General features: G+C 39.9%; 1 pseudogene across 1 annotated transcript; it reads left to right on the forward strand.

The window, feature by feature from the left end:
- The first annotated feature begins 11,790 nt into the window (after positions 1-11,790).
- LOC308633862 (heterogeneous nuclear ribonucleoprotein K-like) lies at positions 11,791-19,481 on the forward strand (annotated as a pseudogene). The gene has a single exon. The product of its transcript is annotated as a heterogeneous nuclear ribonucleoprotein K-like (transcript).
- The last annotated feature ends 7,383 nt before the right edge of the window (positions 19,482-26,864 follow it).

The raw sequence follows: 26,864 nt of genomic DNA on the forward strand, positions 1-26,864 counted from the left end.
AAGGGGAAGGATGCCCAATAGAGGATTGCCAACAGGTGTCTATTGTCTAAGGGTTTTTAAAGGCATATCTGATGGCTCAGTACAGGTGACTGGTGGTGTGAGGGATGCTAGCTAGCATGGTCTATGAAGCTCTTCATGCTCTGATGTTAATAAGACAACCAGAAGTGCATAATTTCAATTCCTTATTTACATCATTCAGAGGCTGAGTCTCACCTGGTATTTTTTGACACCTCTAGATTAGAAAAAGAAAGCATTTTGAATAGGTGTCTGATTGTGATTGACTGTTGCTGGGGTGAGGGTAAGGGTAGCTAAGATCGGGCTGCTGTGGTTGAAACTATGAGGAAGAGAAACAGGTATTCTTACTCAGACTAAGGCACTGTGGTCAACGTTGGCAGAGAGTAGCAAATCACAGGATGACTTTGAGACTTGCTGTTTCCTTTCAGGTTGGCATAATATCCCCTCCCCTCCTATCCTTCTGCAAGGACCTTATCCTGGCTGCCTTCCTTATGTAGTCATACTAATATAAACATGAACTGCTTATACAACCCAAATTACAACACAACTGTACTTAAGAGGACTGAGAAAGTGAATCATGTAGGTGCCCAAGTGAATGAGTGAGTGGTGACTGTGAAAGTGATGATGAGGAAAAAGACCTAATGAGAAGTCAATAAGTAACGTATAAAGGCTTTAAATCATTAAGTGGCCACCTTAGCATGTCACATAGAGATACAGAGGGGGACTGCCAAAGAGCTAAAAGGAGTTCAAAGGTGGACTCTGAGAAGAAGAAAATGGTGAGAAGAGGAGGAAGGGGTCCTGCTGTTTTCATAATAAGTCTTATGAAAATTTTTCACTAAGTTATGAACAAATTAACTCAGGCATAACGTAAGAAAAATTGATTGCTACAGGAGACTTTTCAAATGAACACAGTTCATTGGGACACCCCTTTCCCCAGTCGAGCTTCCTGCCCCAATGTGATTCCACAGAACTAGGGTCCTAGCGACTCCAATGCTCCGGTCCTCACACCTACCCCCCACTAAACTGCTTTAACAGCCCAGCTGAGGTAGGAAGGAGGCTGCTGGGGGCGGAGGCCGCCAGCCAGGCCCAGTCTGCGGCGGCGCGCAGAGCTCTCAACCACAGCTCAGGCAGCCCAACCCGCCGGCTCTGGGTCTGGGCCTGGCGGGGCGGGGCGGGGCTGCGCCGACGCCCAGAGAGCTCCGCGGCACCCCTTGCATCTCCGGCCGGGGTTACTGTCGGTCACAGACCCGGCCTTCAGGGTTATTCGCGTTCACGCGGCACACAGCGCCTGAGCCCGCACAGCCAATCAGCGGCCGCCTGGCTTGTCGGACGGCGTAGGCGCCAACCCGGAGGCGGGACCACTTCAGCCCTCTCCTCGCGCCTCCCCGCCCCCTGTCGCCTTTCTATTTTCCCGGCCCAAGACGCGGGCTCTCCTACTTCTAGACTTCGCCCGCCACGCCCTGGAACTGGGAAGTGCAGACGGCCTTGCAGAGCGAGAGTCCGGCGCGCTGCGACCACGAGAGATCTTCGGGTGGTGGAGGCCGCTCCGCCCCAGCATAGGCCCTCTTTCCCTGCCAGAAAGAAACGCAAAAAGCTTTAGCCTCCCGCGCTTCCGGCCCCTGGCCTCTAGGGACTGTGGCCTGTGTGGGTGCCTGTTCCCCAGCTGCCCTGGAGGTGGAGGAGACCCGGCTAAGCAGTCCGGGCGCTAAATTGTCTGCAGTAGTACAAATACCTAGAGTGTATGTGCGAATCCGAGTTCCACTAAAGGTAATTGAGCCGGGGACATAGAGGAGGAGAACATAGAGAAACAAGGTAAATTTACGCTCAGTGATTTGAAACCAGGATATTCAATGGAAAGAAAGGAAAAGGAAACACATGATAATTGCATCAGCCTGGTTTTTGGTGCTTGTGACTTCCATAGAAATCTTTAACGTTTTCCAGAAAAATCATCTGGTGGTAGTGGTCTAAAAGCGCACCCCCAAATTTTATCACAATTCTAGTAGAGCAGATCCTAGGGTCACCCAGTGTCTCCCTTTCCTCTTCTCAGTCAGTGCACTCGTTGGAATGTGGGTGAACAGTTGGGGGAAGGTAGGTGAGATCTGAAACAGGACAGTGATGTCAAAAGAGATAGGGAAAAGGGCGTCCCAATGAACTGTGTTTATTTGAAAAGTCTCCTGTAGCAATCTTGTTTTTTTTCTTATGCCTGAGTTAATTTGTACATAACTTAGTGAAAATATTTCATAAGATTTATTATGAAAACAGTAGGACCCCTTCCTCATCTTCTCACCTCCTGCTTCCTCCTGCTTTTCAGAGGCAACCTTTGAACTCCTTTTAGCTCACTCTTTGGCAGTCCCCTCTGTATCTCTACGTGACTTGTTAATGTGGCCACTTAGTGATTTAAAGCCTTTATACATTACTTATTGACTTCTGACTAGTCTTTTTCCCCATCATCACTTTCACAGCCAGGGCTTACTCATTCACTTGGGCACCTGTGTAGTTAACTATCTCAGTCCTCTTTAAGTACAGTTGTGTTGTAATTTGGGTTGTATCAGCAGTTCATGTTTATAGTAGTACGACTATGTAAATATCATTCACACAGAAGCTGTGTAATACACACATGATTTCTCTCTTGCACAACTATTTGTTTTCTCCAGACCTAATAACTTTTTTTCCCCTTTTAGATTTTTGTGCACTTATTAGTTCCACCCAGTCTCCCACCAGTTGTCTGCATCTTGTGTCAAAACATTTGTTCACATCAAATATTCTCTCAGTCTCCCCGTCCTGAAACCATCCCTCCCGGTATGCTGTCACCTGCTCCACATTGGGCTGGGTGCTCTCTGAGCCTCTTGCCTGGTTGTTCTCAGAAGCATGAGTCTAGTAATCCCTTTTGCTTCTCATTCGTATTGTTTCTTTTGCTTATGAAATCTTTCTGTTCTTCTTTCTTGGTTTACTATCTTTGGGGGAGATGTCCATTCTCTTAGTCTCATAAGAAGCAGAATGTTTTCAAGATTGTGTGTTTCCAGTTTTCCTAAATTTCATGATGACATGCCTTGGTATGGATCCATTTCCATGCATTGTCAAGGTTATTCTGGGAACCATCAGTATTTAGAAGTGCTTGTACTTCAGGTCTGAGAATGTGTTTTGGTGATTTCTTCATTGATGATTTCCTCCTCCTTTTTTTTTTTTTTCTTTTTGTTTTGTTTGTTTTTGTTCTCTCAGATCTTCAGAATTGATTCTTAATTTTTTAAAAATGATCTTCTCTCATTTTCAATTTCTTTTTCTTTTCTCGATTTCTAGATTTTTTCCTTTTATCATCTAAACATTCTTGAAACACATGTTATAAACATAATATTTATGATATTATACTTTAATTTCCAGGGATTCTTTTTTTTTTGGTACTCTCAATTGAATCTAGGGGTGCTTAACCACTGAGCTGCATTCCCAGCCCTTTCGCTCCCCCCCACCCCCTTTTTATTGCGACAGGGCCTTCCTAAGTTCCTGAGGCTGGCCTCAAACTTGTGATCCTTTTGCCTCAGCCTTCCAAGTTGCTGGAATTACAGGTGTGTGCCACCACACCTGGTTTCCAGAGATTCTTTTGGGATATTCCTTTTTATATTTTCTTGTTTGTTTTAATGGATGCAATATTTTCTCTTATTCCTTTAAGAATATTAATGATAGTTTGGAGAATAGTTTTCTTCTCCTTACATTATCTCTGGTCTCCTGTGTTCCAAGTTTCTTTGTTTTTTGATGTTTTCCTGTCTTTTTTTTTTTTTTTTTTTTTTTTTTTGGCAGAACAATCTGTTTTTTAGTGGGGTACAAAGCCCTTGGAGGCTCTGAGTGCCCCATAGCACACTTCAGTGTGAGATCTCTGCCTGCTAACAGGACTGTTTCTGTGATTTCCAGTATCATAGCTTTTTCCTTCCAGGTTCTCAGAGCCCTGAGTACATGCACACAGAGGTTAGTGCTTCATAATTCTGAGATACAGGTGGTCCATAGTTTACATAAATGACTGTAGTTACTTTTGCTTTTCCACTGCTGTATTAGAACCTAAAAGGAAAAAGCTATGATACTGGAAATCACAGCTTGCCATCACTATAATGAGATCCCTGAGGCAACTAACTTATAAAGGTTTATTTAGCACATGGTTCTGGAGTTTTCAGTGGAAGTTCAGGGGTCTCTATCACTTGGGTCTCTGATGAGGGTTGGGATATTGTTAGTAGTGAGTGGTGGAGCAAACCACTCACATTATAAACCCAGAAACAGAAAAGTAGGTGAGATCCCACAATCCCCTTCAGGAGTTTGGCCCCAATGAATTAAACCTTTCACTGGACCCCATCTTCTTAAAGGTCTGTCATATCTCCCTAAGTGCCACTCATGTAAGTAACCAAGTCTTTAACATGTGGCCCTTTAGGAAATAATACCCACATTTAAATCATAGCAATAGCCATATTGAATTTTTATCATAGTTTTGTTAGCCTTCCAGTCCTCCTCCTGTGTGTATGTGTAATAATAACCAACATTATTGAATATGTTGATGCATTATCCATATCTGTTTAAAAATTTTCATAGCAACTTGGTGTGGTAGGCACTATGCTTTATATTAAGTATTTATTTTGTATACACCAAATATTATTTTAAGTGTTTCACAAGTTTGAAGCTCATGTAATTATTAAAACAATCATGTGAGGTAGAAATGACTCTATCTTCCATTTCTTGGCCATAGAAAACACACCATTGAGAGGTTAGCCATTATTACTTGGCCTTTTAAGTGGTAAAGATGGGATTGGAATCTAGGAAGTCAGATTCTAGAATGTGCTTCTTAACAGTTATGCTTTTCTGCAGCCTTGCTCCTATTCCCAGTTCTGATCCAGGACTAATTCCTGAAAAAGATGTGATAAGCACTTCTGGGACATCTCAGTGATGCTCTTTGCACAATAACCATAAGGAAGGCCAGGTACTGATCACATGGTCGTCTCCGCTGTATTGTTATTCTTCTGCTGCTTCAGTCTTCCATTCTGCTTCTATATCCACAGGGAAAAAAAAAAAAAAAAAGCTCTGCTTTATCTGGGAATCACCACACTGTTGGAGTAGGCATAGTTTTTGGAGAGTGATGCTGCCCATACTAGGTTCTATGTATAAAACATAGGGACAAAGAGAACATTGTGTGCACCGGTGAGGGATGAGATATGTTGGAATTTTGTACTTTCTATTCAACTTTTTGTAAACCTAAAACAGCTCTTAAAAGTAAGTTTATTAATATTTTAGAAAGTAGGTTTGTCACTGGAAGAGGTCCAGGGAGTTCTGGAGGACTAAGAGACCTCAATTCAGGACCATCAGGTAAGATGATGACCTTGACAGAAAAAAATTTCAATATGCATCAGAGACACAGACAGGGATTTATTTAGGAAAGCAGGTGCATATTCAGGGAAGAACATAGGCTACCTCAAGAGACAGAGATGCTCTTGGGGTAAAACAAGGAATACATATTCAAGGGAGAATGTGGACTATCTCTGGAGTGAAAGACACTTTTGGGGTTCTTAGGCTCTTATTCCCTACCTCCGCATGGTAGTGGTGATTTAACCTAGGGGCTGCTCTCTATCATTGAGATAACTCCCCAGCCATTTTCATTTTTTATTTTGAGACAGGGTCTTGCTAAATTACTGAAGCTGGCCTTGAACTTGCAAGCTTCTGGCTTAGCCTGTATAGTTACTGGGATTACAGGTGTGCACCACCATGCCTCCATAAGGCTCTTTTTTTTTTAAATTTTTTTTTTATTTTTTAGTTTTTGGCGGACACAACATCTTTGTATGTGGTGCTGAGGACCGAACCTGGGCCGCATGCATGCCAGAGAGCGCGCTACCGCTTGAGCCACATCCCCAGCCCCCATAAGGCTCTTTTAAAGGAAAGAACCTTGTTGAGGGATTGGCATAGGAAGGTATTCAGGAATGACATCTGTATAGTGATCACAAGATGTTTTATGGTAGTCTGATTTTTCTCTGGATCCTTAGGCCAATGTGATCTTTGAATCAACCCAAACACAAATGCTACTGCTTCTCTTTCAGCAAAGTGTCTCCAAGTATCTTTTGTTTGTTTATGTGTTTGGGTTGTCTCTCCCTCCCTCATATTCATAACTAAGACACACACATATGCTAATAGTCCAGGTCCCACCTAATACCACTGAAGAAATTCACATTATTTTACCATCTTTGTGAGTGCACAGAAAACTTCCAGTTCCTATTCAGTTCCCTGTATCTAATTGTGGATGAAGGGCTAGGCTGCTATTCAGTTTGCTTCAATCATTTCTCCCTATGTTGGGCTGGTTCTCCAAACTAGCAAATCCCAGGAGATGGTTCGTACCACATTGCTTTGTGGTCAGCAGGTTGGCAGCTGTGGCAAGAACTCGTGCCTGATTCTCCATAGTCTGTGGCTCAGATGGGCACTGCACCAGGAGCACCAAGCACCATGCTCTTTTCACACTTGTCCCTTTTCACAACAAAGACATTGTTATTGAGCCAAGTTTGGGTACTGGGCTCCCTCTTCCCTTGCTATGTCCACTCCTTTCCAGGAGGCAGCTTGGTTTCATGCAGCAAGCTCCCTGGAGACCAATCTCCAGTGTTGGCCAGGAGTGGCCAGATGTGTTTGAATCCAGTGATTGGTGCAGTTAGATTTGAGTTAGGATCACCCTTTTCCCTCCCCAACTCATAATTACAAAGCGAAAGTTCTGAGTATGAATCTTCATAATTTGGTGTTTGTTTCTCAACACCCAGGACTTTCATTCTCATGTCCTCTGCTCCCCTGTGGTTCTGCCTCTCTGCACTTTTCCCACAGTCTTTTTTTTTTTTTTTAAAGAGAGAGTGAGAGAGGAGAGAGAGAGAGAGAGAGAGAATTTTTTTTTTAATATTTATTTTTTAGTTTTCGGCGGACACAACATCTTTGTTGGTATGTGGTGCTGAGGATCGAACCCAGGCCGCACGCATCCCAGGCGAGCGCGCTACCGCTCGAGCCACATCCCCAGCCCATTTCCCAGTCTTTGAGTGACATATTTGGCTTCTCCCTAACCTTTGATCACATCTGTCAACATCCAAGTATGGGAGTCATGAGGCTTCTATTGGCCTCTCGGGAGTCACCATGGGATTGGACATATAATTGCTATAATGGAGAGATTGGTTAAGGAGTATAGGGTTACGCTTAGGAGGAATGAGTTCTGGTGTTCTGTGGCTCAGTAGGAAGAATATAGTTACAAAGACCATATTGTTTATCTCAAAATTGCTAGAAGAGAGGACTGTCAATGTACTTGACATAAAAATGATAAAATTTAATGTGATGGTTATGCTAATTATCCTGATGTGATCAATCTACAGTACATACATCAGTTGAAACTTCCCATTGTGCCCATAAATATATACAATATTATGTGCCAATAAGAAAGAAAAAGAAAGGAAAGCAATGAGATAGATTGGTAGATTTATGTACACTTTAGTACATCTTCTTTCTAGCCGTATTAATTTAGCTGGATTGCCAAACATGCCACTAAAAGGGGTGTGTCTTGGTACAAATAGCATATCTATATATGCATTATGCAAAGGGAGAGGGGCAAAAAGGGAGAGACAGGCTGACAGTACAGCAACAAAGACTTTGCCAGGTGGGAATCAATGAAAAGGTCCACAATTAGAATAACAATGGAACTCAACCCTGCTCCACCAACACAAACTTATGTATCTTAGGGTAGAAATATCATTAGACAAGAATCCTTCCTGGTCTGTTATTTACTCTCTGACACATGTGTACCATATTAAAAAAAAAAAAAAAAAAAAAAAAAAGACACATTTGACAGTGGGTGCCATCCCAGAAAGACATGTTTGTAAAGTCACACTGTGCCTTGGGCTCCCCCATTAACTTCAGCACAAAGCTTGGTCTGCCTCTACACTCAGTCTATTCCAGTTTGCTCTAATTTCACAACATGGAGGTATTTGGTTTCTGGCACTGATGTTCCACCCTACGCTTTTCCAGCTGATGTCTACTGAGATCATGCCAGCACCAGGGGAAAAACCAAGGAGGTGCTGCCCCCTACAGAGCACTGGTTCCCACAGCCCCAGCATCTATCAAGACTAAAGACTGAGATTTTCCATGGTGTTGGGGAGTTTCTCCACCACTCAGTGCTGCTGTTCCAAGTGCCATTGCCCAGCTAGTTAGAGTAGGTAGGAAGAACTTCAGAAAGAATGAGAAGGGATTGGGGGAAGGTGGGTAACAGGAAAGTGGGAAGGAGAGGTTAAGGAAGAAAGCTTTCTGCCACATGGGGCTACCCCTCTCATCTGATCCATTTCAATTAGGAAAATTCTCCTCCACTCCCAGTAATTCATTGTGGGATGATTTGATCAGATAGTCCGAAACCTGATTGACCAAGAGAATCACAAGGGAAATTTTTCAAAGATACAGATTCTCAATTACCCCGAGAATTTCTGGTTATAAAATTAGGGAGTGATTCAGTCATCTCTTAAAAAATCAGGAAGATCATTGGAGTATCATTTTTAAAATAAATGGAAGGGGAAAAGTTCTTTTAAGGGGACTCAGTTGCTGCAAAACTAAACATAGCTTCCATTTCTCAATTAAATAAGAAACATTTTTGAGAATTGACTATGTGCCAGTGATTCTCTAGGGAATAGGTGCACAACTTATCAAGTAAGCTCATTTGTCTCCTTTAGGATAAATGGAATTTGTTCAATGTTTCCTACAGTCCATTTTGTGCAAAGACTGTAACCCCACAAATCCATGTTCCCTAGATGACGACCTACTGGCTCCCTTCTCTGTGTCAAGCATCCCAGCAAGGGAACCTGGGATCTGTCTGTCTTCGGCATAATTCATACCTGGGTTTGAATCCTAACTCATTCACCTGGGGCAATAAAACATTTCCTAATCCTTCTGAACCCACTAGGAGAGAAGCACACCTGCCTTTGGAGGCTGATATAAGACTCAAATGAGATTCTGTGCCTGGTTGGCACATAGTGGTCAACAAGTGCTAGTTCATAATAGTAGTGGGGATGGCCTTATCACTGTTTCTGATGCCTTGGTCTCTACAACTTCCCTCCTGGTCTTGGTGATCTGACCCTCTTGGCACATGTTCTTTCTGGGTCTTAATGCCCTGCTTTCAGGACAGCTGCTTGGCCTTGCCTCCAAGAGATTGTTCTTCCTCTCCAGAATCAAGGCAGATGCAGAACATAAACATCTTGACCCATCCCTCCTTCTCCTTCCTACCCCTCTCTCTGTCAGCATGATATACTGGAACTTACCTTGGCAGGAGCTGTCATACATTGATGGAAAACAAAACATACATTAAAGTGGGAGCAGATGAAAGTGCTGCTTCCTGGGTGACCCTGGGAGAGTCTAAGTTCACCTGGTGTGGAGCCCAGGCATCCCCAATCTAACTACTCCCTAGGTCACACTAGCAGAAACACAGCCTGTAAAATTGCCTAGTCCCAGGGTATGCATTCCCAGGCTTCCAGGGCCCAAGCAGACAATGCACAGATGTGAAGGGACAGGGTGTAGGGACAAAAGTGAGCTGGGCTTTCCAAGTACTGCTGGCAAGTGCATGACTGTGTATCTTCTTTACCTGCTGAAATTAAATTTAAATACATTTTGAAACAATTTTCTGGGCAAATAGTATTTATCTCTGAGCCCAAAGAGGAAAGAGCCTTGTTCAGTGTGATTTGCTATAGTGCAGCAGAGCCCAGAGCCTCCCACTGAGTCTCCCTGGTTGCCCTGCCCTGTTCCAGCCTCTTGTTGGAGCCTCATTCTTTGATCATATTTAGCTGTTGAAAAGGAAGAGCTATAGACCTAACTGACATTATATTCCTCTAGTAATTGGAACTAGGGAAGACCTAACTCTTGACAGTATAGTCCTCTAATAATTGGAACTAAGGAGAGGAGAGTATTTCGTTTTTATTTTACACATCTGGGTTTTGTTAAGCAATTGGAATGCATCATTTTTGCATTTTCCCCCCACATATCAAATACAGCTGTTAGATGGATGGCAGTGAAAATGGCACAGATATTTGATCCATTTTCCCTATTGTCCTAGATGTGGAACAAATATAAAAACTTAAATATAGAATGTAGTATACAATAGATTTAATAGTATTAATATTAGTTAAAATAGTATATGACCTCTAATTATCATTTCCAACCTATTTCAATGCATCTGGTTAGTTTCATTGAAATATTAGCAGTATTAGAAACTTGGAAATTAATAGGTGACCCTGGGAGAGTCTGACTAAGTTTTAGTCCCTCCAAATCTTCTGTAAAACTGGAAGAGCAACTGTATAGCAAAACCAAACCCATGGACCACATTTTGTAAGACCAGGTTACATTGTATCCCTATAAGCCCCATTTACCAGGAGATGAAAGCAAATTAATAAGCACAAGTTCTGCACAATTTCATCACCTGAATGGGAAAAAGTAGAGATCACAGGACACCTGACAGACCCCCAACTGAAAACCACTATATACCCACAGGAAAGTGAGATGGGTCAATTGGAGAAAAACTGGGGGAGTTTGGCTTATTCCTACTAATGTGTCAGTGTATGGGGCCCACAATAAAATCTACCTAGAGCAATCTGGCCCCTAAAAGTTACTGAAAATGACCAACTGAGGCCTCATTTCAGAACATGTTTTCTCTCTCTCTCTCTCTCTCTCTCTCTCTCTCTCTGTGTGTGTGTCTCTCTCTCACACACACACACACACACACACACACACACACACGAGAAAATTCTGGAAGTAGAATGAAAATTAAGCCAGATTGGATCATAGAAACAAAAAAAGAGAAGGTCCACATAAAGTGGGGGAAGCCACATTTGGAAGTTGAATAAAGCAAGCCATGCTGTTTTTAAACATGATACTTATATCTGAAAATCGCATAAATGCCAGAAAAGTATCAAGATCAAATCCTATAAATTTTTTTTTATGGAAAAGAAGCAGAATATCGTTTCTATGGACAATGATAAGCCTACCAGAAACATGTCAAAACTGTTGTACTTTGCTTGAAACAAGCTGAAAATTTTTTCTCAAATGATACAAGACAATAAAAATTAGCAGAAACCAGGTATGGTGGCACACTGTAATCTCAGCAATTTAGAAGGTTGAGGTAGGAGGATCACAAGTTCAAGTATAGCCTTGGCAATTTAGTGAGATTCTGTCTCAGAAAGTAGAAAGGACTGGGATGTAGCTCAGTGCCCCTACATTCAATTCTTTAGAACCCCACCCCCCAAAAAAGAATGGCAGAAATCAGAAAAGAACACCTCAGAAATGGAGTGACAGAAATCATGGGAGAATTAGAAAGAAATTCAGAAATAAAGACTAAACTATCAGAAGCACCAGATTGAATTAACACAACAGGAGAAATAGAAGGTGAAAAGAGGGAAATGTTGAAACCACAAAAGAATGACAAAAGATTAAAGAGAAAATGACAAACGTTGAAGATAAAAACATCCAACTTCTAGATCAAAAGAGATTCCAACTATATTGGGAGTTCTAAACTTTTTTTTTTTTTTTCTGGTATTGGGAATGGAACCCAGGAGTATTCTACCATTGAGCTATATTCCCAGTCCTTTTGTTTTGTTTTGTTTTGTTTTTGAGAAGGGTCTCAATAAGTTGCTGAACCCAACCTTGAATTTGTGATCTTCCTATCTTCATCTACACAGTCACTGGAATTATAGGCAGTTGCCATTGTGCCATTGTCCAGGGCTAGTAATATATATATATAAAATCTCCAATACCTTTATTTTATTTTTATGTGGTGCTGAGGATCAACCTAGTGCCTCACACATGCTAGGCAAGCACTCTACCACTGAGTTACAACCATAGCCCTAGTATTCATTCTTGACAAGCAGGGAGATTGAGTGAACTAGGAAGGAAATTAAACTTTCATAGAGACAAATGGAAAATTGTGTATTTTTCTTAAAGATACAAATTGCATTCAGTGGATAAAGGAAAATTTCTTCAATCATCTTGTAAAAATTGAATATCCAAAAGCAAAAAAGAGCTTTAATGTAAATTTCATATAATAATAAACTCAAAGTGGATCATAAGTCTGAATATTAAATCAAAGCTATACAATTTTTAGAAGAAAATGTAGAATATACTTATGGACAAAACATTTGTTAGATACAATGCCAATGCATGTTTTATATAAGAAAACTTCCTCAAAGTTAAAAATTTCTTCTCCCTGAAAGATATAAATTGTATTAATTGATTTTATTTTTTTAATCCCTGAAAGATATTAAGGAAAGGAAAAAGGCAAGCAATAGACAGGGGAGAATACATCTGCAACTTGCATATCTGATAAAGGACTTACATATGGACTCTGTATAGAACTCTCAAAATTCAGGGGTAAGAAATAAAAAGACCCAATTAAAAATACAGGGGAGGGGCTGGGGATGTGGCTCAAGTGGTAGTGCGCTTGCCTGGCATGTGTGCAGCCCGGGTTCGATCTTCAGCACCACATACAAACAAAGATGTTGTGTCCGCCAAAAATACTAAAAAATAAATATTAAAAAATTTAAAAAAAATACAAAGAAAAAATTCAAATAGACAACTCACCAGATAAGATATATGGTTAGCAGATAAGTGCACAAGAGACACTCAACATCATTAGCCACTAAGGAAATGCAAATTAAAACATCAGTGAAATATCAGCATATTTATATTTATATATACTGGAAGAGGCGTATTTCAAAAGATTGACCCTATCAAGTGTGGAGGGAGTGTATTTCCGGGAAGTGTGTGTAGAGTGCCGGTGAGAATTTGGGAATAAAGAGTTGCTGTTTGAACCTACAAGGCTTTGTGGCGGCTCAGTTATTTGTGCCCAGCCAGACTGCGGCAAAATATAATTCCAACAATAATATAAGAGAAATATAATTCCCTTTGGAAGTGATGGATCCAAAGCACTGAAAAAAAAAATGTTCTGATTTGTCCACTCCTCTGTATGTCCACTGCTTCTACCCTTGGCCAAACCGTCATCATCCCTCACCTAGACAGCTTCATCTGGAGTTTCCTACATGGTCTTCCCTGCTTCTGTTCTATTGCCTTGTAACCCCTTCTTCACACTGCAACCAGAAAACATGTTTCTAAAACGTAACAACTTAAAGACCTCCTATGGCTTTCAAACAGTTGGAGTAAAATCCAATCATCTTGAAGACTCTTTCCTGATCAACTTCATTCCTCTTGTCTCTCTGACTGCTGTCAATTTTGTTTACTATGCTTCAGCCATGCAGATCCTTCAGCACTGTGAACCTGCCTAACTCTTCCTACCTTCCTAGGAACCTTCTTACCCTTAGAAGTATGCATTTGCTGTGCCTCTCACTTGGGATGCTCTTCCTTAAATCAACACCAGGTGGCTCCTTCCTGTCTTTCAGGTCTCTCCTCATGTATCACCTCTTCCAAATTACTTCTTGGGCCACATCCATGATAATCCTTTAGTGTGTCCCTGATAATCATCTTGTATCATAGCATGTTTATCTGAAAATACCTGCCACTTGTTCATTATCTCTCTCCCACTATCACCAAAGCTCCAAGAAAACAAGTTAGTTTCTTTCTCCACAGCTCTATCTCTAGTACATAGATAGTGGCTAGCACTTCACAGGCACTTCTGAAATTTATGTTGAATGAAAGAATAAACTTGGTTCAAGCATCTGGAAGGAGAGCAGCCTGTTCTCTCCTTAAATATATCTAGAGAAGATTCCACTAATTTCTGAAAAGGAAGTCCAGCATCAAATAACTTGAACTTTTCAGAAAGATCCTCCTGATATCCCACTGAAGTCCTTCCTGAAGCAATTGCTGTCTTTTCTTGTTCATCTGGGTCTCAGTGGAATCATTCAATTTCCTTTTTATAGGCAGTGTTAAAATTGTTATTGGCCCTTCTCCACACCTATTCTGCCTCTTAGGATATGTAACATAATAAATATGTTATTTTCTTCTGTTCCTTGTCAAAGTTCCCTGTATCAAGTTTCACTTGTGAAGCTCAATATTCACCCAAATAGCCCCACTTGAAATAATGGCCATGTGAGGCAAACTCCACTTATACGTATATCTTCCTTAAAATGAGCAGTTTTTGCATCACCCCACCTCTTTCCTAATCTCCTTTTATACGGATTTCACATGAAAAGGCTTGGACTTTGTCAAGAGCCTGTAAGTTCAAACAGGAAGGTTCAAAATAGCTAAAGGATGTGGATTCTATAAAAGTCCTCAAACTTCTCACCTGCTTGTATTTGGATCACTCCACTCAAAGCAGGTTACAGGGACAAGGTCTGAAATTCTAACGGCCCAGGAGGAGGTTGAACAAATAATAGACAAAGCACACTTTACTGAGAAATTGTTCAGAATAAATGTGAGTTTTAGAGATAAGTTTCAAAGTTGAAAGGGGGAAAAACTAATAAAACTGACAACCCTACAAACTGCACTAGCCAATGACTAGAATTTGTGTCAGACAGTGGTTAGAATAACAGGCTCTGGAGTCAGGCACACCTACATTCAAATCCTGGTTTTACCACTTACCCTCTGTAAACCTGGGCATGCTACAATGCCTCTCAAAGTTTATTGCTTCACCCACAAATGAGGGCAAAAATAATATTACATCTCTCATAGAGTTGTGAGAATTAAAATATTTACTTTATATAACCCCTTTTTAGGGGAATAAAATTGCTCAATACACTTTAATTTCTACCATGAAGTCTCTGTTTTATGAGTTTGTTCAAGTTTTATTTAACTCTCAAACTTTTATTACAAATGAAATTTTTTTTTTTTAGTTGAAGAACCTTGCCTTGTATGATTAAAGGAAGAAAGAAACTTTCACACCTAAATCAGGATATGTAGTGGTTTCAGAGCATAGTGAGGTACAAGATGAGATGATGGAAGCAGCCACCATGCTTACATAGTCCCCTGGGACCATGGAAACTTAGGAATGTGAAAGAGGCAACCAGTAGTGTCAGCACAACAGGTGCTCATAAGTGCCCATGTGGAAATAGACAAGTGTGTATATAAATATTAGCTACAGAACATTGTCTGAGGTAAGCACCAGTCATGATGAGCAAAAATAAGCTATCCTCTTCTGGCAGGTGTTGGACAATTTCCTCAGAGTTTAAATGACAATCTTTCTGGGAAATAAGAGGAAGACAGAAATGTAAGAGTCCTAGCCTGGTGGGTAAGAGCAAGACAGAAGATAGGACACAACTCCATTATTGAGAGACAACAGTACTTACCTAAAGTTGTAAGCTGAGTGTTAACTTATTCTGCAAGAATTAAAACTGACACTTGCAAAATAAGTGATGGGAGGTTGGAAGGGAGAATAAAACCATATTAGCATGAGAAAACAAGAGGAATTAAGGGAGTTTGCAAAGACAAAAAGCAGTCAGGATAGTCACCTGGAGATTATTGAGGTGGGAAAGGAAATAAAAGCACTCCAAGGTTTTTATCTTGTTCAGGAGAAGGATACAGATGCTGATTAACCTTAGATGTCAATAAAGAAATATAAATTAAATATGCAGTTTGAATCTAAAAGAAACCACTAAAGAAAAGGATTAAGATATATAACTTCCAAACAACTAGAGATGACACATGGAGCCAACATTTGAGAGAAAGAGATAATTTTGAAGATGAAGAAATAGCAAGGATGCATGGTAAGTGGATATTATAAAATCAGATAGGAGGAGACATCAAAGCATCAGTAATCACAGAAAAGTTAATGAACTAAATAGAAATAAATTAAAAATAGAAACTCTAATCCAGAGCCATGTAGATAAATGCCTAAAGCCAAATGAAAGGGGAAAAAAGCAAAACATTAACTCTGGGAAAAGCACTGTTTCTCCACACTCTCGTACAACACTTGTGACACCCAATATATAGGATTTCTTACACCAAGAAATTCTCTAACTATCTAACTGTACAAAAACATCTGGATGTCCTATAATTTAACTCAGTTCTTACACCATCTACCCAGAGTTGGCGTCAGATCCCACAAACCTTTCCCTACTTCAGATGCCAATCACTACTCTGTGACTCTGATACTTCTAATCCAAAAGTTATGAATCAGGAGGCCCCAAAACCCACTTTTTGTGTTTAGCAATTTGCTAGAGCATCTCATATAACTCAGGAAAACACTACAAATATTTACTGATTGATTTTGAACCACCAGATGGAAGAGACACATAGGGCAAGGTTCCAGGAGGAGATGGGAGCAGAGCTTCTGAACCTTCTCTGGGCACATCACCCTCCCAGGACCACCTCCACATGTTCAGGAACTTTTTTTTTTTTTAGTTGTACCTTTACCTTTATTTTATTTATTTATATTTATGTGGTGCTGAGGATGGAAACCAGTGCCTCATACATGCTAAGCAAGTGCTCTACCGCTGAGCCACAATCCCTGCTCCAAAACATCAAATCTTATTATTCAAGTTTTTATTGAGTTTAATCTCTAAACCATCCCCATTCCTTCCCAGAGGTTGGTGAGTAAGGTGAAATTTCCAACCCTCTATTCAATCTATCTAGTTGCCAGATAGTTATTTATATAAATATTCTGAAGTTATCTAGAGGTGACCCTAAGTCACCTCTTAGTATAAACTCAGGTGTGATCCAAATGGGCTCTTCTGAACAAAATAATATTCCACTATGCAAACACCATAGAGTGTATTTCACAATCCTATATGGGAAAACTTACTATACACCTAGACTACATGGTGTATAAATATATAGTAGCTTATTGCTCTCAAGCTGCACACTTGTATAGCGTGTTACTATATTAAATACTGTGGGCAACTGTAATATAATGGTAAGTATCTATATTTCTAAATGTAGAGAAGGGGCCAGGCATGGTAGCTCATGCCTATAATTCCAGAGTCTCGGGAGGCTAAGACAGGAAGATGGCAAGTTCAAAGCCAGCCTCAGCAACTTAGAGGAGGCCCTCAGCAATTTAGTGAGACTCTGTCTCAAAAGAAAACTAAAAACGAGTGAGATTGTGGCTCAGTGGTTAAGAAGCCCTGGGTTCAATCTGTAGTACAAGAAAGAAAGAAAGAGAGAGAGAGAGAGAGAGAGAGAGAGAGAGAGAGAGAGAAAGGAAGGAAGGAATAATAGTAAAAATGACATAAAAAGATTTTTAAAAATGATAAAATGATACTCCTGTATAGGGCAAAACCATGAATGGAGCTTGTGGGACTGGAAGTTGCTCTGGGTGAACCAGTGAATGAGTGGCAAGTGAACATGAAGATCTAGTACATGAGAATCCCTACTGTAGAATTTATAAACACTATACACTCTGCTACAGTGTATTTATTTAAAAATATTTCTTTCTTCAGTAATAAATTACCTTAGCTTATTGTAACATTTTTACTCTATAGACTCTTAAAATTTTTGACTCTTTTGCAATCACTTAGATTAAAAGACAAGCCCATTATACAACTGTATAACATATTTTCTTTCTTTATATCTTTATTATATAGGTGTTTTCTATTAATTTTTCCTTTTAAACTTTTTGATTAAAAACTAAGACAAACACACAAAATAGGTGAGGCCTACACAGGGTCAGAATGATCAGTAATACTGACTTTCTCTTATACATTTTGTCCTGCTGGAAGGCTTTAAGGAGCGATAATATATATGGAGCTGTCATCTCCTTTGATAACAATGCATTCTTCAGGAACAGCTCCTAAAGGTCCTGCCTGAGACTGTTTTTCAGTTAACTTTTTTATAAGTAGGTATGCACTATAAAACAAAGATAAAAAGTATAGGATATTAAATACACAAACCAGTAACATAGCCGTGTGTTATCATTATTAAGTATTAGGTACTGTATTTCATTCAGTGTTATATTTTCATTTGACTGCACAGTAGGCTTGTTCACACCCAGCATCCCAACAAACATGTGAGTAATGTTGCTCTAGGACATTACGACAGCTATAACATCACTGTGCAATAGGAACTTTCCAGCTTCATTATAATCTTACAGGATGGAATTTTTTCCCCCTTAGTATATATCTGTAATTGCATTGTGGTCTTAGAGACTTTGAGGGGATCATGAAGCCACTATAGTGTGTTGGTTATTAGTCCTGCCCAGAAAACTATAGTTCTGCTGCACAAGGATATATAATAATAACTGATTAGTGTGTCCATTCCATACAAGAAAATGGAAACTGAATAGCCAGAGGAAACCTTCCCCAACACTGAAAAGTATGGTGAATTTGGTAAGTGCTCTGCAGAAGATATAGAAGAGGAGCAAGCTTTGAAAAATCTCAAAACACTGATGAGATAGTTGAATTACAAATTCTGCTTCAGAGCAAGAATGCTGGGGCAGCAATTGGAAAAGGAGGCAAGAATTTTAAGGCTCTCTGGACAGACACAATGCCAGAGAGTTTCAGTTTCAGACAGCAGTGGCCCTGAGCACATATGGAATATCAGTGTTGATACTGAAACAATTGGAGAAATTCTGAAGAAAATCATCTCTACCTTGGAAGAGGGCCTACAGTTGCCATCACCCACTGCAACCAGCCAGCTCCCCCTCTAATCTTATGCAGTGGAATGCTTAAATTACCAACACTGTAAAGGAAGTGACTTTGCGAGTTGAAACCATTGATTCAGCAGAGTCTGGCAGGACGGACCATTGGGGTCAAAGAACTTTGAGAGAATACTCAGATAACAATTTCCAGGAATGCTACCCTCATTCCACTGATAGAGTCATTCTTATTGGAGGAAAGCTTGATAGGGTGGTAGAGTGCATAAAGATAACCCTTGATCTTATATATGAATCTCCCATCAAAGGACATGCACAGCCTTAAGATCCCAATTTTTACGGTGAAACATAATTATGGTGATTTTACAATGATTTTTGGTGACTACTGTGGACATCCAGTGGGATTTCCCAGGCAGGGAAGACGTGGTTTTGACAGAATTCCACCTGGTAGAAATCCCATGCCTCTCTCTAGAAGAGATAATGATAATATGAGCCCTCATCAAGGACCACCTCTTCCTCCTGGTCAAGGTGGCTGGGGTCTAGCAGAACTCAAAATCCTCTTCCTCTTCTTCTACCACCACCACCTAGAGGAGGAGATCTAAATTAAAGATTTTTTTTATAGTACTGGGAATTGGACCCAGGGCCTATACACATGGTAGGCAAGCCCCCATACCACTGAGCTATGTCTCTGGCCCTAGAGGGGGAGGCCTAATGGCCTAAAACAAAAGAGGAAGACCTGGAGACTGCTATGGTGGCATAGTTGGTTTCACTGCTAATGAAACTTGGGACTCTACAATAAATACATGGAGCCCATCAGAATGGCAGGTGGCTTATGAACCACAGAGTGACTCTGGATAAGATTATTCCTATGAAGGAGTTGTAGCTCATATGGTGATCTTGATGGACCTATTATTACAACACAAGTAACTATTCCCAAAGATTTGGCTGGGGGCCTGGGATTGTGGCTCGCCTAGCATGTGTGAGGCACTGGGTTCGAGTCTCAGCACTGCATATAAATAAATGAATAAAATTAAAAAAATCTTTGACTGGATCTATTATTGGCAAAGGTGGTCAGCGGATTAAGCAAATGTGTCATAAATCAGGAGATTCGATCAAAATTGATGGTAAGCCTTTAGAAGGACTCAAAGATCAGACCATTACCATTACAGGAACACAGGACCAGATACAGAATGCACAGTATTGGCTGCAGAACAGTGTGAAGTATTCTGGAAAGTTTTTCTAAGGCTAGTAAAGAACTGAAGGAATCCTGTATCTTTTTTTTAAAAATCTGTTTCTGTTTAAAAAGCCAACATTCCTCTGCTTCATAGCATAAAGAATCTGTTGAAGTATTCTTTTTATAAGGAAATACAATGATCTTAAATTATATATATAAAAAAATCTTATGGGACCATCATCACATATGCAGTCCACAGTTAAACAAAACATTGTTATTCTGTGCATGGCTATATATTATAAACAATAAAATAAAAAATTCATTTAAAATTATTGAATTCATGATTTTTACATATTAAGTTTTTGTTGGGTTGAGATTTTCCCACTAATAAACACACACACACAAAAACCAAGTTTATCAGGGGAGGGTTCACTAAACGTGTCACATTAGAAAGGAATTCTGTTCCTCAAAGAGGTTGGGGATCTTGAAAGTTAAAGAAATAAAAAGAAAGCTGTGAGGAATGAACTGCTTTGGAATCTGGAAAATGTTATGTCAATGAAACAGATGCGCTCAAGGAATAGCTTCCCTGGTCTCTGAAGAAAAGTGCATGATCAAAAACAAAACAAAACAAAAACCCTCAAAATGGGGTGGCCCTAGATGGATAAATGGATGAGATGAGCAGCTACACTCCGGAAGCCCAAGGGCTTGAGACTCTACCAGAGAAGTTCAATTCCCAGTGTTTCCTTTTCCTCAACAACTGAAGCCTTTGTTTTTCTTTTTTTCTTTTTTCATTTTAACCTAAAAAGAATTTTTATTAATATGGCAAACACTGACTTAAAAAGCATAAACTAATTAATAAATCACCCCTCTGTATATTTCATGAAAATTTGGAAAACTATGCTTAGTCTTGCCAGACAAGTTATTTATATTTCTAAATATAAATGACAAATTTCTATGACAATTTCTAGTCAAGACAACTCTGTTCCAGTGGAATGATGTAATCAAGCCTAGTTCTGCCTCTTTACTTGCTGATAGTCAAAACATCTCAAAAAGTTTGTGTTGGAGGATAATGACATTTCCAAAGATTTTTATTATAAGCTGAACCCTCACAATTCTTCTTTCTTATTTGTTTCCTTTATTTTAAGTAGTCATGATATCAAACTCCTACTGGCATTATTTGCATTTCTATGTCAAATTAAAAAAATGTCTATTGAAAAAATTTGTTTTATTTTGCAAGAAAAATAAAACAAATTCATTTTTCTTTTTTTCTATCTTCATGAATTCGTTTCTACTTCAGTGATTTTACTGAATATATTCTAGAAAATCCATAATACTCATCTTTCATATAGTTCAATTAATATTAACTTTGTTTTTCTTTTGATCTCTATTTCTTTTGTCATGAAAGAAAACAGTTGCTACTGTTGTTTTATTATTATAACAACAAAACTGAGGAAGGTCCAGAAAGAGACACTTTAGTATACCTGCTCTTTATGAAGCCAGATTATGTAATGATGAGGAGGATATTCTGAGGTGCATCTTCATTGTGCACGTGTGTGTGTGTGTGTGTGTGTGTGTGTGTGTGTGTGTGTGAGAGAGAGAGAGAGAGAGAGAGAGAGAGAAGGATCTGCATGTTGGGATACTACATAGAAATAAAGAGGGCATAAAAAGACCAGAAGCAAAGGAGTTTTGATCCTAACTCTCTCTCTTTCAGAGAAAGAGTTTTTTTTTTTTTTTCTTTCTCCCAGCTAGACAATTGGGTAATGCAATGCTTTCTTGGTACTACTAACAAAATTCCTTTACTTGGGCTCCAAGGACTCTTTTCTATTTCTATCAGAAGAGTGAGGAAAGGCCATATGGTTTAGAAAGTGAGGTCAAGATAATTTTTCTTAGGATAAATGCTTATTTTTCTGAAAGATTTTTCTAAGTAAAGGATCAGGTTGGGTTAACAGTTGGGAGAAACAGCTTGGTTCACATCAATAACATTCCCCATTACCTTGCATTTGAAATATACCTAGACTCTAAGGACTTCTTGAAAGAAGTGACCATCCACTGTGGACAGACTCTTTAGTCGTGTTATGAGCCAAAGTTTTATAGTTTGTTTTTCAGTCTTTATTGTAATCCCCTCTTATTGATCATATCATTGCTCTGTATGCATTGTAGGTTGCAGTTTTCTGTAGACTATGAGAAAGTCAAACAGCAAGGGGGTCATTGAAATTCACCATTATCTGACCAAACCAAATTCACTTTTTTGAAGAGGTTGGGTTCCCAGATTCATCTCAATCCCCAATTAAAAAAAAAAAAAAAGATAAATAGATCAGGAAACAAAACAAAATTCTACCCCTCTCTAGGAAGAGTGGCCGGGCCAGTTCCTTCGCAGCTTTCGCTTAGAGACCAAGGAGAGGTGGGGTGAGCCCGCCTACTCCCTGATAGAGTCCTCATTCAATGCTAAGTGCTGAAGCACTCTGTAGCTCAGCCTTTCTTGGCAGAGCTTGTTACAATACATAAAGGAAGGAAAAGAGAACAAAGAAAGACAGCCTGGGACCCTTTAAAATATCCTAAAATATAGAAGACAAGTCCCATTTAGGGGAAAACACTATCTCATGAAAACTTGTGATTCACTAGGGAAGAAATCTGCCTGGTAAGAAAAATGGTACTTTAGTGTAGAAATCTGTTGATTTTACTACCTTGAACAGTTCATCTGGTTTGTGCTCATCTTGGAAACTCTTCCCTTGGCCCCAGTCTCCACTGCAACCCTTTCTCCTTCCTCTCTTCCCTTCCAAGGACACAGCCCTCCAAGGGCCACACTAGCTGCTTTCACTTCAGGACTCCCCACTCTGAAATCTGGCTCCCCTCCTGACCTCCTGAAGGAGATCTCTGCTGATACTGGCTTTGACACAAATGTGTCTGTCCTGACACATTTCTAAGTAGGAGGAAATAAATCTTTGAAATGCTTAATACTTCTCTTCCTTAAAACATGTCAGATGTCTGTGCCTTCTACTTCTTACTCCCTGCCCACATCTACATCAGGGTCACTTTCAATCTATACAGTGAATAAGACCCATGCACCCTTGAAAAAAGATTGCCTCATTGTAGAGTGGATCATTCCTAACTTAAATACCTTTTTCTCATTATAAACGGGGTAGGGGGGGAAAAAACATTTGGACACCAAGGTCCAGTTTCATAGCTATTAATGTGACCTGCAGCTTGTGCCATTATGTGCATGTACACACATCTGTGCTGCTTGTGTATGCATGCCTACAAGCTGACTTAGGCTCCCTCCAGCCCTAGGCATTATGAGTTCTGTGGAGGAAAAAGCTGAAGTTGGAGATGCACTCTGAGACAAAGTTGCCCTGGGGCGCCCTTCTAGCTGGAGCCCCAGGCAGCTTCCAATTTCTGGACCCTTCACAGATCTTTCTGCCCATCTTCCCGGAAGTCCACCCCTGGAGGGCTCCAGGCGAGACCTGCAGCCCATGCTCACTTACTACCATCTCTCATACCTGAAGGCATAGAAATTTAGCATGACTCCTACACATCTTTTAATTTAAAAAAAATCTGTACCTTTCATTGAATATACATTTACCGGGGCTGGGGATATGGCTCAAGCGGTAGCGCGCTCTCCTGGCATGCGTGCGTCCCGGGTTCGATCCTCAGCACCACATACAAACAAAGATGTTGTGTCCGCCGAGAACTAAAAAATAAATATTAAAAATTCTCTCTCTCTCTCTCTCTCTCTCTCTCTCTCTCTCTCTCTCTCCTCTCTCACTCTCTCTTTAAAAAAAAAAAGAATATACATTTACCTTATTTAAGTAAATGTTTGTTTCATGTAATAGAAAATCAGACTGATCATTCAATTCATAAGGGACTTTTGAAATTATGAAATTTAATGCCACTTCATAATAGATGAGTTAAGTCGGAATTAAAAAAAAAATAGCAAGGAGTATTTGAACAATTAGGATTACAAATCTATCTCCGGACTACAAATCCAGTGACTCTTTAACCATACTATGCTGAAACTTTCCAATAATGTAGATTCTTGTCATTTATCTCCCTTACCCATAAAAATGGAGTTCATTCTCAAAATTGGTTATTTGGGACTTTTGATTAAGTGAATGTAAACTTCACTAAAATGTCAACTTCATTGTTTTCTTCATTGATGTATTCTCAACATCTAGAAGAACGCCTGTCCCTCAGAAAGCCCCAATAAATGTTGGATGAAAGAATGAAATGATGATTCAATACTTTTTTTTTTAAAGAGGAGAGAGAGAGAGTGAGAGAGAGAGAGAGAATTTTTAATATTTATTTTTTAGTTCTCGGCAGACACAACATCTTTGTTGGTATGTGGTGCTGAGGATCGAACCCGGGCCGCACGCATGCCAGGCGAGCGCACTACCGCTTGAGCCACATCCCCAGCCCCGATTCAATACTTATTATAGCCAAGATAACTTGATTTTGAACTCACCAACCCAGAAGTTCTTTGAAGTAAAGATCATGTTTAATTCACACCTGTATCTGAGCTACTTTTATCTACTGGGAATTTACTAAGGCTGATAATATGAAGACGACAGGTTAGAATCATAGTCAAAACTTTGAGGACAGAATTAGATGTGGTAAAACATTGAAGATGTGGTAAAACATCTTGAACTTGTGACTCTGACTGTGTACCTCAGTTTCAAGCACCAAGTATATTTAGTTAAGAGCCCAGATATTAAACTATAAAACAATTTTTGGATGGCAAAATTAGTCAACAAAATAGAAAATGTCAAAACTCAGCTTATAAAGTTGTTTTTCCAATATGAATTCTACAGAATAATTAAGCTCATGGCTCTTTAAGCAAGGTTTGCAATGCCATCAAAATGAAGGGGAACAAAAATTCTCAGACACAGTACTCTGTTTATTTTCTGATGTGCCCTTTGACTCTCAAAAATGGAGAATATGGTTAAATTATTGGATAAGTTCTTCACTACTAAGAAATACCTCAGAAACAAACCCAAGAAGGAATGAATCACAAAAACCCTTTCCTTGAGACCAGTTTAAGTTCTAATAGTGTAATCATCTAAAGTCCTATGTGTGCACAGATGTATTTGGACAGAGTGCCGCAGTCTGGCTGGGCACAAAATCACGAGCCACCACACACCTTGTAGATTCAAGCAGCAACTCTTCATTCCCGAACTCACACCGGCCCTCTAGAAACACCTTCTGGGGAAATCCAAGTTCTGGGCAAAATCCACGTTCCACCAGGCTCCGAATCCCAAATACTTTTTGAATCCCATGAGAACTCAAGGGGAACTCAAGGACCGGGTGTGCCTGAGGCAGCAGGATACACCCTATTCCCAGCAGGGTACACCTTAAACCTGGAACGCCCTAAACCCAAGGAGCAGGATACTCCCTATTCCCAGCAGGATACACCCTAAACCTGGATCCGCCCTAATCCAGTAGAATCCTCCCTAAACCCGGATCCAGCCTGGTCCTTGAGCAGGGTCACCTTTCTCAAACATACATGCAATATCACTGCGAATTTCCATGAGTCCTTCCTCTAAGCAACATGGGGTACGCTGGCAAGGAAATTGTCATACCTACTTGGCTAATGGCTCTCAGCATCTCCCCCCTTCTGATTAATTAAACAACAAGCAATGTGGCTTAAGGACCGTGCCTGGTAGGTTGTCCAATTCAACATATGGTTCTTACCCGTCATGGGAAAAAGTGACCTCTAGGAGTCAGCCTCCTGTCTTAGGTTGATACCACTGCAAATGGATCATACCCGTCACTGACTACCGGTCCAGCATACAGCCATACTTGTGGATAGGCCTATGCACCAGTGTGTGGGGGGGTGAGGTTCTTGCCTCACCTCTGTTGGCCCCCAAATTAGCCTTGGTGCCAGTGGGGGGGTGAGGTTCTTTGCCTCACCTCTGTTGGCCCCAAATTTTAGACCATCACTAGCAGAAGGGAGGAGGATACAGAAATGCCACGACACCAAGCCAATTGATGGCTCCTTTGGAAAAATTGCATCACTGGTGACACCATCAGCAAAGATATGCCAGCACTACCACAATTTGTTGCACCAAACGATAGTTCACAATGCATAAAAGTGATATATAGTCCAGGCAAGTTCTGCAGGCAGTTCAAAGCGGAGGAGTCTATCAATATGTCCATTTCTTCCCAAAGTAAATAGAGTCCTTGATTGAGCATTACTTGTTGAGTTATATTCATTGATGCATCAGTTTATACAGTTTACTGTGATAGCTATCATAGAAGCTGTAGTTTGGTTTTATCTTTGTCTTCACTGGCATTGGGATGGAGATGGGAATTCTAGCAAAGATGCTAAAGAGACATTATCCTGAACAGAATTATTAAATATAATGAAAAGGAAAGGTGAAAGTAAACAAACAGATCTGTTAACCTCCTTTAAAAACAATCCTTAACAGCTGTTTACCTAATTTAAATTAGTAAACAAACAGATCTATTAACCTCCTTAAAACAATCCTTAACAGCTGTTTACCTAATTTAAATTAAACCATTTAAATCACGTGAATAATAAAAAAATAATTCGGATCCATTTTTTCATGAGCGCTCCTCATATATGAAATATGGATATACACACATACAGACATACAACACAAAACAGAAGTGTGCACACATAACATACAACAATAAGACAATAGTAAAGGCCTTGTAGCTTTACCTAGGTGAAATCTCCATTGCAATGTTTAAAAACTCCACAGTCAAAAAATACAACTGATCAGAAAAACATTAACCTAGGTTTGTATGAGCTCAAAAATAAAATAGAACTTTATGATGTGGGAAAAATGCAATAATAAAATAGATATTGAAAAAAGCACCCTGGTTAATCACTGTCGCAGATGTAAGAATAGCCAAGCTGGAGCTCTGGATATCAGCTGTTATGGATTTGAGTCAAATCATCTTCTTTTTGGACTGTAGAAATTACTTTAGTTAATCTCTCTGGAATCCAAATCAGCTGCTGTTCTCCCTGTGGAAAAACACAAACAGAACCCCGACTCCAGACAATAACTGGATCAGGACCTTTCCATTATCCTGTTAGAATATCTTTCCAAAGTACCTTAGGCTTCTGTACATTTTTTTGATACATATGTCTTTCCACAGCACTAAGTCCTGATGAATCCAAATTTAGAAAGTTTAGAGTAAAAAGGGTTATTTTAAGTTTATCTTTGG

Source organism: Spermophilus citellus, assembly GCF_964194105.1.
Source record: "Spermophilus citellus genome assembly, chromosome: 15".
Classification (NCBI taxonomy): domain Eukaryota; kingdom Metazoa; phylum Chordata; class Mammalia; order Rodentia; family Sciuridae; genus Spermophilus; species Spermophilus citellus.